The sequence below is a fragment of the Phascolarctos cinereus genome, unplaced genomic scaffold (genome assembly GCF_003287225.1).
Source record: "Phascolarctos cinereus isolate Bilbo 61053 unplaced genomic scaffold, phaCin_HiC Scaffold_2;HRSCAF=192, whole genome shotgun sequence".
In the NCBI taxonomy this organism is placed as follows: Eukaryota; Metazoa; Chordata; class Mammalia; order Diprotodontia; family Phascolarctidae; genus Phascolarctos; species Phascolarctos cinereus.
Genome location: NW_027555625.1, coordinates 344,894,032 through 344,914,583, shown reverse-complemented (window position 1 = coordinate 344,914,583; position 20,552 = coordinate 344,894,032).

Here is a 20,552-nt window from a genome sequence, read left to right as displayed (position 1 = left end):
CTTGCTATCCTCGAGCTTTTGTTGTTCAGATGAATTTCGTTATTATTTCTTCTAGCTCTATAAAATAATTTTTGATAGTTTGGTATGGCATCAAATAAATAGATTAATTTAGGTATAATTGTCATTTTTATTGTGTTGGCTCAGCCTACCTATGAGCAATTAATATTTTTCCAATTGTTTAGATCTGACTTTTTTTGTATAAAAAAAAGTGTTTTATAATTGTCTTCATATAGCTCCTGGGGTTTTCTTGGCAGGTAGAATACCTCCCCCAAGTATTTTATGTTGTGTATAGTTATTTTAAATGGAATTTCTTTTTCTATCTCTTGCTGCTGGGCTTTATTGGTAATATATAAAAATGCTGATGATTTATGTGGGTTTATTCTGTATCCTGCAACTTTGCTAATTTCAGATAATTTTAATAATTTCAAGTAGCTTTTTAGTTGATTCTCTAGGATTTTCTTAGTATATCATATCATCTGCTACAAGTGATAGTTTTGTTTCCTTATTGCCTATTTTAATTCCTTTAATTTCTTTTTCTTCTGCTATTGCTATAGTTAACATTTTGAGTATAATATTAAATAACAGAGGTGATAATGGGCATCCTTGCTTCACCCTTGATTGTGTTGGGAAGGCTTCTAGGTTGTGCTTATTACAGATAATAACTGCTGATGGTTTCAGATAAATATTACTCATTATTTTAAGGTAAGCTCCACTTATTCCTATGTTCTCTAGTGTTTTTAAATAGGAATGGATGCTATATTTTGTCAAAGGCTTTTTCTTCATCTATTGAGATAATTATACGATTTCTGTTGGTTTTGTTATTGATATGGTCAATTATGCTGATAGTTTCCCTAATATTGAACCAGCCCTGCATTCCTGGTATATCCCACCTGGTCATTGTGTTATGATCCTTGTAACATATTAATGTAATCTCTTTGCTAGTATTTAAAAATTTTGCATCAATATTCATTAGTGAAATTGGTGTATAATTTTTTTTCTGTTTTGGGTCTTCCTGATTTGGGTATCATCTCCATATTTGTGTCATAAAAGGAATTTGATAGAACTCCTTCTTCACCTATTTTCCCACATAGTTTATATAACGTTGGGTCTAACTGTTCTTTAAATGTTTGGTAGAATTTGCTTGTGAATCCATCTGGTTCTGGGGACTTTTTCTTAAGAGTTCATTGATGGCATGTTCAATTTCTTTTTCTTTTAATTTTATTTTAGACTCAAACACCAGAACATGAATACAGAATAGAGAAAGGGAAAAAAAAATATCACAAACTTAACTATTGGAACTTAAATGCAAAGTAAGAAAAAAAAGCATGTCATGTGCGTAGCAGAACATAAGAGAGGATTCAAAATATGTAACAATAAATTTTCATTTCAAGAAAGACTGTATGATAAATACTACATCTTGTGTTGTGAGTTGTCCATCTTTTCTTTGCTTCCTTGTAAGTTTTCTTTTGTTCTCTGCTGTGCACTTTTTTTTTTGATGAGGCAGTTGGGGTTAAGTGACTTGCCCACAACCACATAGCTAGTGAGTGTTGTGTGTCTGAGGCTGGATTTGAACTCAGATCTTCCTGACTCCAAGGCCAGAGCTCTATCCACTATACCACCTAGCTGCCCTATGTTGTGCACTTTTTACTGACATATGCTTTCCCTAACAAATTCAACTTCTGATCTTTGTTTTTATGTTTGTGCATATCTTTTGTTTCCTATCCCTTCTGACTCCTCTACTTTACTTCTGCCTGCTACCTTGCCCTCCTAATACTTAACCTACCCCACTCCAAGGATCCTTCCCTTATCCTCCCATTCCCACTGATCTAAACACCCTCCTATACCTCCCCTTTAATCTATTCCCTCACCCTCCCCTCTGGAGATGCCTCCTTTGTCCTCTCTTTCCTCGCTATCCCCTTACCATTTTATTTCTTCTGAATTTAAATGCTATACCATTTAGTGTATATATGTTTAGTATTGATATGACTTCATTGTCCATGATACCTTTCAGCAAGATATAGTTTCCTTTTTTTTTTAAATTTTTAGGCCATTGGTGTTAAGTGACTTGCCCAGGGTCACACAGCTAGTAAGTGTCAAGTGTTTGATCTCAGGCTGGATTTGAACTCAAGTTGTCCTGACTTCAAGGCTGGTGCTCTATCCACTGCACCACCTAGCTGCCCCTAGTTTCCTTCTTTATCTCTTTTAAGTGGATTTATTTTTGCTTTTGCTTTGTCTGAGATTGTGATTGCTACTCCTGCTTTCTTTACTTCAGATAAAGCGTAATAGATTCTGCTCCAGCCCCTTACCTTAACACTGTGTGTATCTCTCTGCTTTAAGTGTGTTTCTTGGAAACAATATATTGTAGGGTTTTAGTTTTTAATCACTCTGCTATCCTCTTCTGTTTCATGAGTGAGTTCATCCCATTCACATTTATAGTTTTGATAACTGTGTATTTCCCTCTATGCTATTTTTTTCACTTGTTTATTCCCCCCTTACATTCCGCCCTTTTCCTTCTCACAAGTGTTTTACTTTTGATCACCACCTTCCCCAATATGCCCTCCCTTTTATCAGTTCCTCCTTCCTCTTCTATTGTCCCCATCTTTTTTTATTTCCTTATATGGTAAGATAGATTTCTATATCCAACTGAGTATGTATGTTATTCCCTCCTTGAGCCAATTTTGATGAGAGTAAAGTTTAAGCTTTGCCATGCTCCCCCCCCCATTAATTATAATAGCTCTTTCATGCTTGTTTTATGTGGGATAATTTACCCCATTCAATTTCCCTTCTTCTTCTTCCAGTGAAATTTTCTTTCTCATCTCTTTATTTTATTTTTTTGGACATCATCTCATCAAAGTCACCCTTTGTCTATATATACTCCTAGTTGTTCTTATGGTAATAAAATTAAGAGTTACAAATATTATCTTGCCATATAGAAATATAAAAGTTTAACCTTATTGAATTTCTTATTTCTCTTTCTTGTTTCCTTTTTACCTTTTTATGTTTCCCTTAAGTCTTGCATTTGGAGGTAATTTTTTTTTATTCAGCTCTGGTCTTTTAATTAGAAATGCTTGAAAGTTCTCTGTTTCATTAAATATCCATTGTTTTCCCTGAAAGATTATATTCAATTTTGTTGGATAAGTGATTCTTGGTTGTAATCCTAACTCCTTTGCCTTCTGAATATAGCAGTTTAAAATGTTAAATATTACCTAAAATAGATAATGCAAAGGAAGAATTCAGAGTCACAGATTATTAGGGTCTTTTAACCCTTAGCTCTCTTGATCCCCAAAGTACTTGCCACTGAGCTAAGAGGGCCTTTGCTCACTCAGTATACTTGAAAGAAAAAAAATTCCACAATATATTTTGTGGTAGAGGAAAGAAATAGTTGACCTACACCTAATGTCTACTACTTTATGCATTGAGTGATTTTGTAGAAGGAATCCTATTAATCTCTTCTAGGGGAGATTCTTTATTTTAAAATTTTATTTAAGACCTCTTCATTGAAGATCTGGGTCCCCAGTGGGAATAATGAGGCAGAGTTCAGTCTCCTCACCTTGGCATTAAGATACTCTATGACCTGAACCGAATCCATATGAACCCAAGGTTCAGCTTATTTGGGAGACCCCTGTCTCTTGCTCCCTTCTTGGGTTATGAGTCTTACCCTGATCCATCTACCCTAATATACCATAAACTCCTTGGGAACAAGAATTTTATGGTTTTATCCTCAGTTTTATGGTTTTATCCTCATCATCTAGCACAATGCCTGACAAATAACGGTCTCTTACTAAATGCTTGTGGATTAATAGCTGATTTATAGAATGTCAGATCTGGAAAGGACTTTAGAGACTATGTAGTCTAATCTATACCTAAGCGAGAATCCTCCCTATAATATCTTCAGCAAGAGATCCTCCAGCTTAAGTTTGAAGACCTCAAGTGACAGGGAACTGGCTACCTTTGAGATGGATCGTTCCACTTTGGGGTAGTTCTAACTACCCTAACTAAGAAGCTTTTCCTCACTTCAAGCCCAAATTTCTATCCTCTGAAGTCAAGCAGAACAAGGATAATTCTATCTTCCATATCCCATGAAATATAATTATATATCATATGATTAAATATATATAATATACTATATTATGTATAGCATATAACATATAATCACATTTTCCACATCAGATATGACAGCTGTCATGTTACACTCACTCCCATCAGGTTTTCTCTTTTGTAGGTTAAAATTAAAATGCTTCTTCATTCTCTTCCCATCTTTGTTTTTGACTTTCTCTGGACTTCAGAACCATGGTCTCTCTACTACTGGCTTATCCTGGAACTTCCCTCAGTCCTTGCCCTGGAATAGCCTACCACCCCCTGCAGCCCACTCACTGTGGAATATCCCTCTGCAAGCCTCTTCTCCCCCTCCCCCAATGTTCTCATTGGTAGGTTCCTCCCAAAGCTTCCATTTTGTGGAGGGGTCAAGGCTGCCTCACCTCCATTCTACTTCTGGCTTTGTTTGTGACTTCTTCTAGACTTCAAAGCTATTGGTGTCTCTCCCCACCCTGCCTTCATTACACTTTTCAGCTCCTTTTTTTGGGCATTATTTTTCCTCATTTGAATGTGTACTTCTAGAGGGACTATTTTTCTTTTTGCTTGTATTTGTATCCCAAGCACAGTGCTTGAAACATAGTGAGGAAATTAAATGTTTATTTCCTTTCTTCCTTCTAGACTGCCTTACAGAGATGAATTTCGTGAACTTCCAAAGCATAGGAGAATAGAATAGAACTCATATCCAGATGAAGGCTATTTCATCCTGCTTCTAATTTCTGGGTTTCCATTGCAATCATAACCATATAAGCGTTGTTTGGTAACTATAGTCTTCCTAAAAGCCAGTGGCAACCTTTGTCAGTCAAGGCTTATTGCCCCACATCTCTTCATAATCTGCTTTAATACTAAATGACCTATCATTTCATCAGTGCGAGAAATTCTTCCTTGCTTTATTGAAAAAACAAACAAACAAATAAACCAAAAACCAAAACCAAATCCTAACAATTTACTAGTGACCAATCATCTAGGGAGGAGATTCTCTGAGGTTAGCTAGCCCGATTCCAAGATGAAGGGCAAAGAGTCCATCTGAAATCCTGTGCTCAGGTCTGTCTTTTCCAGGGTGGTAGAACCTGCTGGAGCTTGTCCTCTGCAGACACAGGCTTCCAATAACTCACTCTGATGTGGCATTAGAAGAGTACTTAAGTGAAATTCTTTCTGTTAAACCACTACTTTGGTTTTCTAACCTGAGCTACTATTTGAAAAAAATAATCATCTTTAGCCATAATTTAGATGTGACACTACTGAGAATGTTGGCATATTTGAGATGAAATAATAATAGATGGGGAGAAACATATTATTATTACACCTTCCCGTATAAGCCTCTGAAATCACTCTATCAAATGTGAAATTAGCTTCATTTTGATAAATAAAAATGTCTGGCACGTATTTCAGTATTCATCCCATGTTTTAAAAAGATTATTTTAAATTTATCACCAAATGAGTTCATTTTTTTTACCAGTATTTTGATGGCTACAACCTCTCTCTAAGCAAAAAGAGGTTAGTTAATTTGATTGAATAACAATAATTTTATTGATTATACTTTAATAAACTTATGAAGAAACTTATAGGAATTTAGGTCCTATACAACTTGGACCATATATGGAAACATAGGCTTAGAGCTGTGAGACCTCAAAGGCCATCTAATATAATTCCATTATTTTATTTTTACAATAAATTTATTTATTTTTTACTTGTATTTATAATCTATCCTTTCCACTATTCCCTCACTGCACAACAAAAACTTTACTTAGTGAAGTGTATAGAGGGTTGAGCCTAGAATCAGGAAGACCTGAGTTCATATCCAGCCTCAGATACTGTGTGACCTTAGGTAAGTCACTTGACTTCTGTCTGCCTCAGTTTCCTACATCCCCAGGATTGTTGTGATGGTCAAAAGAGATATTTGTAAAGCACTTAGCACAGTGCTTTGGTACATAGAAGGCATTTAATAAATGCTTGTTCCCATCTCCCTTCTTCTGAAAAATAAAACCCTCAACGTAAATGCGCACAGTCCAGCAAAAACAAATCCCCACATTGTCCATGTCTGAAAATGTATGTCTCTCTCTCTCTCTCTCCATTTTAAGTTTATTACCTCTCTAGCAAGAGGTCAAGGGCATGTTTCATTTTCATTCTTCTGGAATCATATTTATTATCGCATTGGTTAAAGTTGTAAAGTTTTTCAAAACTGTTTTCCTTTATAATGTTGCCATTGAATAAATTGTTCTAGTGCTGCTCACTTTACTCTATAATAGTTCATAGAAGGCTTTCCACTTTCCTCTGAAACTATTTCATAATTTCTTTTTTTTTCCAGAATGCTGTTTGTTTTAATGCACAAAATAAAATATATAAGATCATAATTGACACCAATTATTGAAATAGAAATAGTTGAATTAGTAATAAAAATAATATATTTCTTAAAATTCTCAGGCCCTAGGTTAAGAGTCCCTGCTCTGATGATTAGGAAGTATTTCCTGACAACAAATCTAAATTTGTCCCTGAAATTTTTACTTAGAATTTCTTTTTTTTAAAAAAGATATTTATTTTATTTTTTATTTTTAACATGTGTTTTAAAAACTTTGAGTTACATATTTCATAATTTCTATCACATAATAATATTCCATTACATCCACATACAATAGTTTGTTTAGTCATTCTCCAGTAGTAGAATTACACCCCCTTAATTTCCATTTGGGGGCTACTATGAAAAGAGTTCCTGTAGATATTTTTGTATATCTAGGCACCCCTTTTCCTCTTTCTTTGATCATATAGTCCTAGTAGTGATATTGCTGGGTCAAAGAGTTTGCACAGTTTAGAAACTTTTTGGGCACAGACTGAAATTGCTTTATGAAATGGCTGGACTAGCTCTGCCAATGGGGCAGCAATGGGCCTGCTTTCTCACAGCCCTGCCAACATTTTTTCATTTTTCTCTTTTGTCAGTCTGATGAGAATGAAGTGGAATCTCATAGTTGTTCTAATTTGCATTTCTCTAATTGCTAGTGATTTAGGACATTTTTATATGGATTTCTTTCTTTGAAAACTATTGATATCCTTTGTCCGTTTATCTAGCGGAGTAATAGCTTTTAGTCTCACGCATTTGAATTAGTTCCTCAAGTATCTAGGACATGAGATGTTTATTAGAGAAACTTATTGCAAGGATTTTTCCTAGTTACCTGCTTTCTTTCTAGTTTTAACTAATTAGATTTGTTTGTGTAAAACTTAAAATTGTATGTAGTCAAAAGTGTTCATTTTATCCCTTCTGTTGCTTCCCCTATCCGTATATCTGAAAGGTAATTTCTTCCTTGCTCCTTTCATTTATTTATGATATGACCTTTTATATCTAGATCAAGTATTCTTTTCAAGTTTACCTGAGGATGCAGAGTGAGATGCTGAGCTAAGTCCTGCCAGACTGCTGTTCAATTTTTCCGGTAGTTTTTGTCAAGTAGTCAGTTCTTCCCCACAGTGACTGGGGTTTTGGTCTTATTGAATATCATGATGCTAAGTTCCTTTGAAAATTTTCCCCCCATAAATTGATTTCTCTTCCTTTCCTTCCCTTTCCCCTCCCCCTGTCCTTCTCCTCCTTCTCCTTCTCTTTCTCCCTCTCCCTGCATTCCACCCACCTACCACATCTTCACACCGAACCTCCCTGCCCCCAGAACCTTGCACTGTGCTCCTGGAACTATCCTTGGCTTTATAAAAATAGGTGAGTTGTCGTCTCATGTTTCTTTAAACCAGGCCTCTCCATAATTTTCCAGTTACCATTTCCAGACCAGCATACTTCTCATTATTTCCAGGTTTTCTTTATTTTTTAAAATAATATTTTATTTCCTTCCCAATTGCATGTTAAAACAGTTTTTAACATTTTTTTAAGGTTGTGAGTTTCAAATTCTATCCCTCTCTCCCCCCTAAGATGGCGAGCAATCCAATATAGGTTTTACATGTGCAGTCATATAAAACATTTCCACATTAGTCATTTCATAAAAGAAGACTTGGACAAAAAGAAAGAACAAATGAAAGAAAGAAAAGAAACAAGGAAGGAAGGAAGGAAAAAGGAAAGGAAGGAAGAAAGAAAAGTGAAAAATGGCATGCTTCAGTCTATGTTCAGACAACATCAGTTCTTTCTCTGGAGGTAGTTATGTGTCATCATTTCTCTATTTGAATGTAAGCTTTTTGGGGACAGGGATATTTGCATATACTTGTACCCCCCCTGCTTAACACAGTGCCTGGCACTTAGTAAGCACTTAATACATTATCTATCTTTCTATTTGTCTGTCTGTCTATCTATCTATCTACCTAGATAACATTCCAGGTGATAGATACTGTTATTGGTTCCATTGGCCCCATCCCCAGGAAACTCCACTTTTCTCAGATTGGGTCATTTATAATCCATTAGTTAGACAGTATAGCAGTAGTAAAGAACAAGGACAGCTTACTTAATATAATAAGCATTGTGATAGCAAGGAAATATGTTAGCATCATTCCTCTTAACATCAGTGGTCCACAGTCTCCATTTCCTCTTCTCCCAACCCTTCTGAGACATTAGAGATTGGACATGAGCTGAGCTGCAGTAGCAGAAAAGGGAAACCTTGCTGTTATAATAGCACAGCATAAATCTCTTGTTATATACCATAGAAGCAAGGTAATATACCAGTTATTCCTGTACATTAAGAGGATATGATAAGCTTGGCTAGGGAGCCAGAGCACCCCTGCAGCTCTTTTCCAGGCTTTAATCATCAAAAGAATTGATGAAGCACTTAGCACAGTGCTCTGCCTAATGTAAGTAGTTAATAAATGCTTATTTCCTTCCTTTTTTCCTTTTTTTGGAGTGGTGGGAAGGGATCTCCAAAAGCACTCTCTTTCTGCCTGCTCATGCTTACATAATTTTCCTAACCTCGGGGGAAGGGAAGAAAGGAAGACCCCCTGCTCCCTTGGTCTTCATTCATACACACATGCATGTGTTTACACACATGCACACATGTATAATGTGAAGCATATAACATAGCACACACATGAAGTATTTATATACACGATCTAAACATATATGCATACATTGATATATAGTTACAATATTTATACTTACATATATTTATATGCATATGCTTACAAACATCTTGAATACTTACATAATATCTTGGATATCAAGTTATTATCAGAGATACTTGCTGCAAAGCTTTCCCCCCTTGATCAACTTTTCTCTTTAACTTAATTGCATTAAATTTGTTCATACAAAAACTCTTTAATTTCATCTAACTTAAAATATCCATTTTATCATTTGTCCTCTCTGTCTCTTGACTGCTTAATCAGATACAGTTTTGAGAATATCTGACGTAATTCTCTTCTTTAAAATTGATGTGACATCTTCTATTCAGGTTGCAAATCCATTTTGAGCTTATTGTGTTATATGGTATAAGAACGTGGTCTAAACCTAATTCATGTGAAACAGCTTTCTAAGTTTTCCCAGTGGTTCTTATAACATAAAGTTCTTCCCCAAGTAATTTATGCTCTTGGGTTTGTCAGATAAAACGCATCTGTTTTTCCGTTTTGTTTTGTTTTGTTTTTGTTTTTGTTGTTTAGTTGTTTTAGTTGTGTCTGACTGTTCATGACCCCATTTGAGTTTTTTTGGTCAAAGATACTGGAGTGGTTTGCCATTTCCTTCTCCAGCTCATTTTTTTTTCTTTTTTAACATGAGGAATTGAGGCAAGATTCGAACTCTGGAAGATGAATCTTCTTGACTTCAGGTCTAACACTCTCTCCACTGTTACACCAGCTGCCCTTTTCTGTTTTTAACCATTATTAAACTATTTAAATATTTATTGCTTTATAATATAATTTGATATTCCTCTTCTTTCTTACTTTTTTCATTATTTCCCTTGATCTTCTAGTACTTTTGTTTCTCAAAATTATGTCACTATTTTGTTTCCCTCTTTTATGTATTCCTTTGGTAGTTTGATCAGTTTAGCACCATATCTGTGAATTAAAGTAGGCAATATGAAATGCAGATTATAGGTTCCACATAGAATCCTTTTTTTTGGCGTGTGTTTGTGTTCTGTTTTGGACATGGAGATGCTATTTTTTTGGGTGTTTAAATTCCAAGAATAAAAAAGAATTACATTAAATTAAAATAAAAAAAATCAACTCATGCATATTTTGGGTTATTTTATTTGTTGATTTCCTAATTTTTAAAGTTTCATGTTTAGTTTATTAATCATTTCTTTTTTTCTATTTAATTAATATATGTTGTAGGGTATATTCCCCCCCCCCCGGGGACTACTTTAGCAACATCCCATCAGTTTTGGTATGTCGTTTTATCATTATTACATAATAGCCACAAGTGAAACAAACTTTCTGATCCTTAATGGGGGTTAAAAGGAGAATAATTCACATTGTTGTTCATTGTTTCTATGATTTATTCTTTGACCCAGTCATTTTTTTGTCAGTCAAGATGAATTTATTAAGCATTTATTATAGTCACTGTGCTAAGCACTGAAGATACAAAGAAAGGCAAAAACACAGTCCCTGACCTCCAAGAAGCTGACATTCTACAAGAGGAGAACCTATGCAAAAATATGTACCTTCAAGATCTCTCTGTCTCTCTCTGTCTCTCTCTGTCTCTCTGTCTCTCTCTGTCTCTCTGTCTCTCTCTCTCTCTCTCTTCCTCCCTCCCTCCCTCTTCCTCTCTCCTATCACGATTGGAAAATACTGGACTACAATTCTGCCCATCACTTTTTTTCTTTCTATACTTCCTTTTTAATGATCTTATTAGCTCCCTTGAGTTCAGCTGTCATCTTTATGTAGATAACTCCCAGATTTACATCTCCAACATTCCTGAACTCAAATACACATAATCAATGGTCTGTTGAACATCTGTCTCCACCTGAATGTCTCATAAAAATCTAAAACTCAAAAGGTCCTAAACAGAGCTCATTATTCTTATCCCCCCAAACCCACTCCTCTCACAAAATTACTTATTTCTGTCAGGTCCCCACCATTCTTTTGGTCACCCAAGTATATTATCAGTCAACTTTGATTCTTCACTCTCCCACCATCCATTTCCAATCAATTGTCAAATCTTCTTAATTCTACTGCCACAACTTTTGCCTCTGTGGGGGAGGGATTTTTAGAAAGGTGAACAGATTGAAAAATAGGAAGGTGGGGGAGGGGAGAAGATAAGGGAGGGACTTTTAGAAAAGTGGATAAAATGAGGAATAGGAGAATGAGGGAAGAAAAGGTAACTGGGATAGGGTAAAAAGAGAGGTTGAGAAGGAAAAGTGAGTAAAAAGTGGACTGACATTCACAAATAGTAATTATAACTTTGAATGTGAGTGGGATGTTTGTGGCAGCTCTCATTGTGGTGTCAAAGAACTGGAAATTGCAGGGATCCCCATCAATTGGGGAATGGCTGAACAAGTTGTGGTGTATGGTTGTGATGGAATACTACTGTGCTATAAGAAATGATGAACTGAATGATCTTAGAAAGGCATGGAAAGGCTTGAACAGAATGGCAAAGAGTAAAGTGAGCAGAACCAAGAGAACATTGTATACAGTAACATATATATATATATATTTTTTATTTTTTTTTTTGGCTAGTCAATGAGGTTAAGTGACTCACCCAGGGTCACACAGCTAGTAAGTGTTATGTGTCTGAGGCCAGATTTGAACTCAGGTCCTCCTGAATCCAGGGCCGGTGCTCTATCCACTGTGCTACCTAGCTGCCCCTGCAATATTGTTTTAAGAATGATTTCGAGCAACTAAGTAATTTTGACTATTATAAATGCACAAATTAAAAATAAAGGATATATGAAGATAGATGCTATCTGCATCTAGAGAAAGAACTGGTAAGCAGGAGTATGTATAGAATAATTTTACCTACACACATATGTGTATATATATGTGTGTGTGTGTGTATGTGTGTATATATATATATATGTATATACATACATATATATATACATACATATATATATACATACATATATATATATATATATATATATATATATATGTACGCGTGTGTGTACCTATTTATGTCTAATGGTAGCTATCTATAGGGAAGGAAGAAAAAAAGGAAAAAAATTATGTGATAACTATTATAAAATGAATAGCAGGTTATATATAATAGATGTACAATTTCATATGTAATCTTCTTTTTATTATACTCTGTTATGTAAATGCTTATTTTATTCCATAAATTAAAAATAAAATAAATTTTAAACAAGAAGATATGGAGCTGAACAAATTTTTTTTGACAGTATAGAGCAAAGTGAAATATAAAAAACTTATTCATCAGTCCCACAAACCATAGTGACCCAGTCATTACTGGGGATATCATTATTTCATCTTCATTTAGGTCAATATCTTTTTCTTGTCTTCCCTGAATTACTATTTTTGTTGTATAAATATGCCCTAGCACATAGTATATAAGTATAAAGATATCATGTGAAAATTATTCATATTCTTTATTATTCTCATCTAAAAGGCAACACAAATTATTCAGCTCAGTTGTCCACAAGTTTATTCAATTTTTATTCATTTTTGCTTATTTGTTTTTTTTAGTTTTGTCCACCCTGGGAAAGGAAAATTAAAATCTAAGATTATTGAATGAATATTATTATTTTTTCAAATTAGTTAACATTTCCTCTATGAATTTAAATGCTGGTCTAGTTGATGTTTTTATGTGTAATTCATCAATCAGCCAATCAAGAAGGGGTTATTAATTGCTGACTATATGCCAGGCATTGTGCTAAGTACTGGGGATAAAAAGAAAAGAAAATACATTGTAATGGAGATGATGCGCATTTATAGGTATGTACAGTTCATATACAAAGCGTACGCACGAGGTAACTATGAGTGGGAAGGCGCTAACAGTTTGGTATACCAGGAGAGACTTTCTCTAAGAGGATAAGGGATTCTGAATGGTGGAATCACAGAAGTAGAGCATTACAGTGACAGGGTGCAGCCAGTGCAAAAACCTGGAGATGGAAGATGGAATGTCTTTTGTAAGAAACAACCACTAGGTTGATTTGTCTAGATTGAGGGGTGCATGGAGGTAGGAAGGAAGCAGGTTTCAAAGAGCTTTAAATGCCAGGCATAGAACATTATATTTGATACTAGAGGAAATAGAGAGCCACTGGAGTTTATTGATTGGGGTATAATATGGTCAAATGGGTAATTTAAGAAAATGACTTTATTGGCTGCATGGGGAATGGATTGGAATGAGGATAGACTTGAGAGAGGAAGATCGAATAGGAAGATATTGCCATAAACCAAGCAACAGGATTTGAAGGTGGTGGTTGTGTGCATGGAGAGAAAGGCACAGATGAAAGTGATTGTATGGAGATAGTATGACAAGTGAAAATGTGGAGATAGAAATGACAAGATTTGGCAATTGATTGGTATGTGGACTGCGCAAGAGTGAGGAGTCATGGATGACTCCAGTGTTTTAAACTTGGGTTAACTGAAGGGTGGTGGTTCCTTCTGCAGTAATAAGAAGTTTAGTTGAAAGGTGGATTTGGGGAGTGGGGTGGGGAAGATAATGAGTTCTTTTTAAGACATGTAGATTTTGACTTGCCTAAGGAGCTATTTGGTTTGAAAGGTTCAATAGGCAATTAATGATGTGGGACTGAGTGGTGCTGGATATTAAAGGTTTTGTGAATCATTATTAATATAGAGGTGATAACTGAACATATGGGAGCTGGTGAGGTAACCAAATGAGACAGTATGGTGAATAAAGAGGCCTTTTAGAACCTCGGACTGTAACCACAGTTAGTGGGCGTGATGTGGATGATGATATAATGAATGAGACTGAAAAAGAACAGCAGGTAAGAGGAGAACCAAGAATGCGTATAGTCACAAAAACTCAGTCTAGGTCTAATAGGACAGGTTGGTCAGTAATGTCAAAGGCTTCAAAGAGGTCAAGAAGGATGAGAATGAAGAAAAAAATAGATTTGGCAATTAAGAGATCACTGGTAAATTTGATGAGGGCAATTTTAAGGTTGTAGAGGGTTTAGAACAAATTTAGTAATGATTGATTTAGAATTGATTAGTTCATTGTCTCAGGTACCTTTAGGCATAATAAAGTTTTTCTGTCTTTCTCTATTGGTAGTTTGAATATTCATTTTGATTTTATTTATTCTGAGTGCTTCTAATTCCTACCTTTTGGGATGTGACTCAGTCAGGTGGTCTGTCATCAACTAGCATTTACTAAGTGCCTATGATACGATGGGCTAGACACTGTGCTAAGTGTCATTTGTAGTGAATTTTCCTCCTAATACCTGAGGACATCCTAGTCTACATTATCACTTCCTTTCTTACCAGAGAAGAGGGGCACAACATGCAACTTGTTCAAGTCATCTCAATATTAATACAATTTTCCAATCAACAAATCACTAGTCCCTAAAACCTTGGAATGCTAGTATCAGCTAGGCATTGTAGTCACATCTAAATCATAAACCCTAAATCATATCATCTTTCACCCAGGCATTCTCTTTCAGCCCCTTTCTTTCCTTTGCCTCATCTGTACTCACTCAGAAGTCCAAAGGAACTTATTTGTATATTGCATATCCTGGAGTTTCCAAAAACTCTGGTGTCATAAGAACTAGATTTGATCCTGGGCTCTAACCCAAAGGGGGTTAATTTTTTCCCTTGGTTTATTGCCTCTACTTGAAATTTCCCTAGGAAAATATCCTGATTCACTCAGAGCAAATGTTTCCCCAAATGTGGTTAAAAGTTTCCCAGTTATCATAAAGTACTCAAGGTACTAAATGCATACCAGGCACAGGAGAGTCTTTATTTTACCCTGCAAAAAAATGCAGAAAATGCAAAGGAGTCACAGATGCCCATAAACAGATAGATGCAGAAAACACATGTAACCCCAGATTCAATAACCCATCCCACAGAGACTATGGATTCTGTTATTATATCTTTAAGAGGGAATGGAATCTTGGGGAGTTACAATTTAACTGTCATCTGTGAGGAGTCTGTGAAAAGACTGAGAGTTTAACTGTCATTTGGGAGACTGTTAACTCTTGTGGATGGAGAGACTTTTTGAGTACTAAGATAAAGGACGAAGAATCTTTCCTGAGATTGTGTGAGATGCTGAGAAAAAGGACCAAGGGACCTTCTTTCTCATGAGTCTGAGTGGATTAACTCTTATCTTGCAAAAAAAAAATCATTTTAAGAGAATTCTCGAGAAGATACTTTAAATGACATCCTGATAGAGCTGACTTGTTGGACTATGGTCTGTGGAGAAGTTAACAATTGTGGTTGATTGTTAGAGGTGATTCTTTGGTCTTTCTCAGTGTTGTTGTTGAAAGTTTGTTGTTGTTTGTTTCTCAGTATTGTGGAAAGATTTAAATGCATTGTTTGTTGTAACTATTATTTGTTATTGCTAATAAATTGTGTAGCCAGTAACATTTATGCTCATTTAAGCCTATGAGACCAAGTTAGAGAGAAAGAGACAGAGAGACAGAGACAGATAAAGACAGAAACTGAGAGAGAGGAGGGAGAGATATACGCAGAGAAAGATTGTGATTTTCTATTAATTTAAAATTTCCTTATCATTTATTGGTTGCCTTTTAACCTGGAATAAAAATTAATGAGTTAAAGAGTCAAGAGTATATTTTTCTGTGATTGCTGCCTAACATAACCCATATAACATAACCCCATAGCCCATTCTTCCACATTTAAGCTAAAAATAGTGTCATGATCTGCTGCACAAACATACATATAAGGATAGGTATTGGGCCTGTGATCTCACCATCCTAGGAAACTCCAAGGTGAGGAACTCCTCTTATAAATCTTTCTAGCATCTTCTCTGCAATTTATAGATCATAGAGAGCTGCCTCATGCACAGAGAGGTTAAACGATTTGCCCAGTGTCACACAGCCAGTACGTATTAGGGCGGTACTTGAACTGAGATCTCCTCGAGTCCCAAGCTGGCTCTCTATCTCCAATGCCAATCTGACTCTGAGCTATATAAAAGCACTTAGATAAACATCAGTTCTCCCTGATAATTTGGTGAAATCCTTCTCTCCCATGAGATTATATATAAACTATCTTTTCCAGACTTAGCGTCATCTTGTGGTTTATCCTTCCCTTGAAAAGTAGATATAGTTTTAGGGTCTACTGACCAAGAAAGCCCCTTTCCATTGAACTTTCATTGAATGACTCAGTGACTGTATTCTCTACGGAGGGGGGCTGTGCAGAAGCCCTGTAAACTACCCTTTTCTTTCTCGCAAGGACACACTGTCTCAGGAAACATGCTCTTTCTAGAGGATGAGCCTCTGGACTTTCAAACTTGGGAATTCTTGCCTTGAAACAACTCTCAAAAGTTGGCTCTGCACAGAAAATCTTCTTTCTCTGGCTTGAAGGCCAGATATCAGAATGATGCTTGTTTGGGGAATCAAAAATCTCCCATCTCCACTCAGAAGTTGAGGGTCCATAAATATTTCCCAAGAACTACCCTGTGAATGAAGGAAGTGTGTAGACATCTGTCTCTGATATGTGCCTCTGCAGAAACTCTTTATTTGCCCCAGTTTCTACCATATCTTGGGCTGGAAAAGTTCACTATCAAGTGTATGACCTCTGAAAAAGGTCAGAAAAAGTATTGTTCTCAGAAAAAAAAAAACAACGGGAAGGCAGAAGAAAGCTAGGAAATTGAGATCCAGGATCCACTTGGGTAAGCAGATGTAGCTCATTATGTGCTTCTGATTGGAGTAGCTCTTTATCTAAGTTCTTGTGGAGGGATGGGAAGGGAAAAGTGTCCCTCCTCCCTCCTTGTGGTATTGCAGAACAGAATACATAAGAGTGTACCCCATTTATACTCTAGCAAAGTTGAAGGTCATAAGAAGGCAAAGAAAAAGAGACCTTTTAAGCATTTTCACCTTGTAAGTATTTGATGCTTGAGGCCTATTCATTGAATGGGTGTTGCCTCACTCAAAGTGAGAACCTGAAAAGATCTTGGCTTAAAAGGGCCAGGGTCTCCCATTGCATCCTGAGCTATCTCCAGTTGTCCTGACGAATATCTGGCCACTGGCCACTGGACCCAGATGGCTCTGGAGGAGAAAGTGAGACTGGTGACCTTGCACAGCCTTCCCTCTCTCAAAACAAAGTCAATTCCAAGTCATGTCATCATCTCCCTGATGTCATGGTCCTCTTCAAGAATGAAGGACAAACACAACAACAAAAACAGCACAAGCTCAATTGCATATGAAAACATCTGTAGAAATAATGAACTTGCTCCCTGGACACAACCTACCTCATCTCTTTTTCCAGCAATGACTTATTTACACAGTACAACAGGAATTTTGGAAATGTGGAAAAGTCACCATAAGTGAGGATGAGGGCCCACACTAAGAAAACCCAATCTAAATCCTGAAGAATTGTCAAATCAGAGAGTTTGCGTCTCTCTCACCCGTTTGCTGGGGCGGGGGGGATGACAAACCTCAGATTTGAAGCTCTGGGGAGTAGAACGAGTGAAGCTTTCTGCTAGGCTAAAGGCCTCTGCCCTTTCTGAAGAGCAAAGAAGCACTCCATTAAAATCGGCACAGCTTCTCAGCTAAACAGTCCAGTAACACCCCTGCTAAATCTACCGCTTGAGCTAGTGGATCCTACAGCTGCCCATCAGAGAGTAAGCTCAGGGAATTCAGTGAACTAACCCGTCTGGACTAGACACTGCCTTCTGTGAGAAGCCAGCCTAATCCATTCTGACAACATTCATGCTGTGTGAGGAGCCAGTTCCACCAGTGATCCTTCCTGGCAGAGGATCTAGCAGTGATGCTGGGCTCTGTGAAAAGCCTAGTTCAGCCACTGGTCCAACTAAGATGCTGTGTCCTATAGGAAGTCAGCCCAGCCAAGGAGCAGAATGACTCACTTATTAGTTAAGCCACACCCTAGAGTGAACTTTGGGAGGATTTTCTCAAGAGAGAAAAGATGCTGAGATCCTGTAGTTCTGGAGTTATGCATTGCCTTGGTCACTTGTGTTTCCTATGCATTGCCTGACAATCATTGTGGTTAACTCACTGAAGTTTATATTCTCTACTCCCCTTCCCCATCACAGATTCTCCACAGATTTGTATAAGAATGCACCCCAGGCTTGCCGGAATGGGGGTGGGGAGGGCAGTGCTTTGTAACTACCTAGACCATCTGAGTAAATGTCTTTGCTCTAGAGCTAATAGTAGAATTTTAATGGGAAGTACACCAGTGTGGGATTGGTCTGTGATATAGTTAGTGTTAGGAACAGTCACTCATGACCAGAGGTCATAGTCAACCCTCTAGGGACCCAATCTGTCAATGCTAGTATGACTTGGGGAACTGAAGGGGTACTATAGGAACAAGAATGTAGGGAGAAGAGGAACAAGAAAGAACAAGAAAGCTTGTCTCATAGCTCTCTTTTTTTTTTTTAAATATAAATCATGAGGTGGGATGGTTCCTCTGATAAGAGACTGCTCCTCTTGGTCTCAGTCAATCAATCAACTTGAGTTCCCTATGTTTTGTTAGCAAAGTACCAGTAGACATGCCCACATTTCCTAGGGAGATGGCCCTTAGTTGCTTCCAAAAGCCCGAGCTGCATAAACTAATCAAGTTGATGGAGGAGGCTTCTCATTAGCTCCTGGGGATTCAGTGATCATTTCCATGCTAATGATTCCCAGAGATCCTAATTTCTCTCCTAAACTTCAGTCTCACATTTCTAACTGCCTACTGATTTCTCAAACTGCATGTCCCATTGACATCTTAAATTTAACATATTCCAAACTGAATTCATTACCTCCCCCCACCCAAACCCTTCCTTTTTCCTAATTCCCTTTTTCTTTCAAGGGAAACACCACCCTCTCAGTCATCCAGACTGGGAAGCTAGATTCATCCTTGGTTTCTCACTCTGTTTCATTCTTGTCCCTATGCCTACCCTGTGACTTCCACCTTCACAACATTTCAAGTATATGCCCCTTCTCTCCTCTGACACTGCCATAACCTTGGTACAAGGCCATTATCAGCTCACACTTGGACTATTGCAATAGCCTGAGTCAGTGTCTCTAGCCTCAAGTCTCTCCCTACTTTAGACCATCTTCCAGTCAGCTATCAAAAGTGATCTTGCTTAAGATCATGTTTGATCAACCCCCTCCCCATTCAATAAACCCCAGTGGCTCCCTGTCACCTCCAAGATTACATCTAAAATTCTGTTTGTCTTTTAAACCCTGCATAACCTGGATTCCTCCTACCCTTCAAGGGTTCTTACTTCTTACTCCCCTCCACATACTCTTTGATTCAGTGACACTGGTCTCCTTAATGTCTTAAACAAGACACTCCATCTCTGGACTCCATGTATTTTCTTTTTTAAAAAAAATTAAAAATGCACTTTTTATTGATGTCTTCTATTTCTTACATCATAATTATCCCCAGTATCCCCCTCCTCCTCTCAGAGATCCATCTCATATAATAAGTAGTATTTTTTTTAAAGAAGAAAAAAATCAGTATAACTGATGGATACTTGGAAAAAATCTGAAAACATTCTCACCTCCACAAAGGGGAGAGATTGAGGTTGTCTTTTCAGATCTCTTCATTTGAATTAATCTTGATCTATATAAATTTGTTATATTCACTTTTGATTTTTTTTTTGGTGGGTTATTGTTCTTTCCATTTACATTGTTATAGTCATTGTGTATGTTGTTTTCTTGACTCTGCTTACTTTACTCTTTACTAGTTCATATAAGTCCACACTTGTTTTTTTTTTAATTTTATTTATTTTATTTTTAATTCATGGGAGAAAACAAGTATTTCCATAACATAGTATAATAGAAAAGTATTCATCTCAACATCACTTCTTATAACACACTTTTAATATTCCATTACTTTCATTCCCCAATCAGTGGACATCAACTTTGTTTCCAATTCTTTGGTATAACAAAAAATGTTACTATAAATATTTTGGTGTATATGAGGGCTTTCTTCTTACTGATGGATTTTTTTGGAGTTTAAGCCCAGTGATGGACTCTGTGCCATTTTACTGACTGACCTTCATGCCTGGAAAGCTTTCCCTTCTCATCCCTACCTCCTGTCTTTCTTGACTTCCTTCAAGCCTCAGCTAAAATCCTTCCCCAGGTTCCCCTTCACAAGGAGAATGCAACATCATTGTGATTAAATATACTTTATTCTGCATTATAAATATACGCATTCGTGCACAGGTGTGTTCATGTTTTCTCTCCCATTAAACTACGAAGACCTTGAGAGCAGTTTTTAACCTTTCTTTGTATTCTCAGTGCTTGGAGTAGTTCTTACACATAGCAAGTGATTATAAATGCTTGTTGACTTGGATTGTTGACTTAATTTTTCCAGGGCCGACAGCTAGTTCAACTGCCCCTCCCCCCAAATCTACATTCAAGTCATTTCTTGATATATGTCCCTCCGCATCCACTGTTGTATACGTCTTGCTAGTAAATTGAACTATGACATTCACTGTAAGGTGCCTTCTA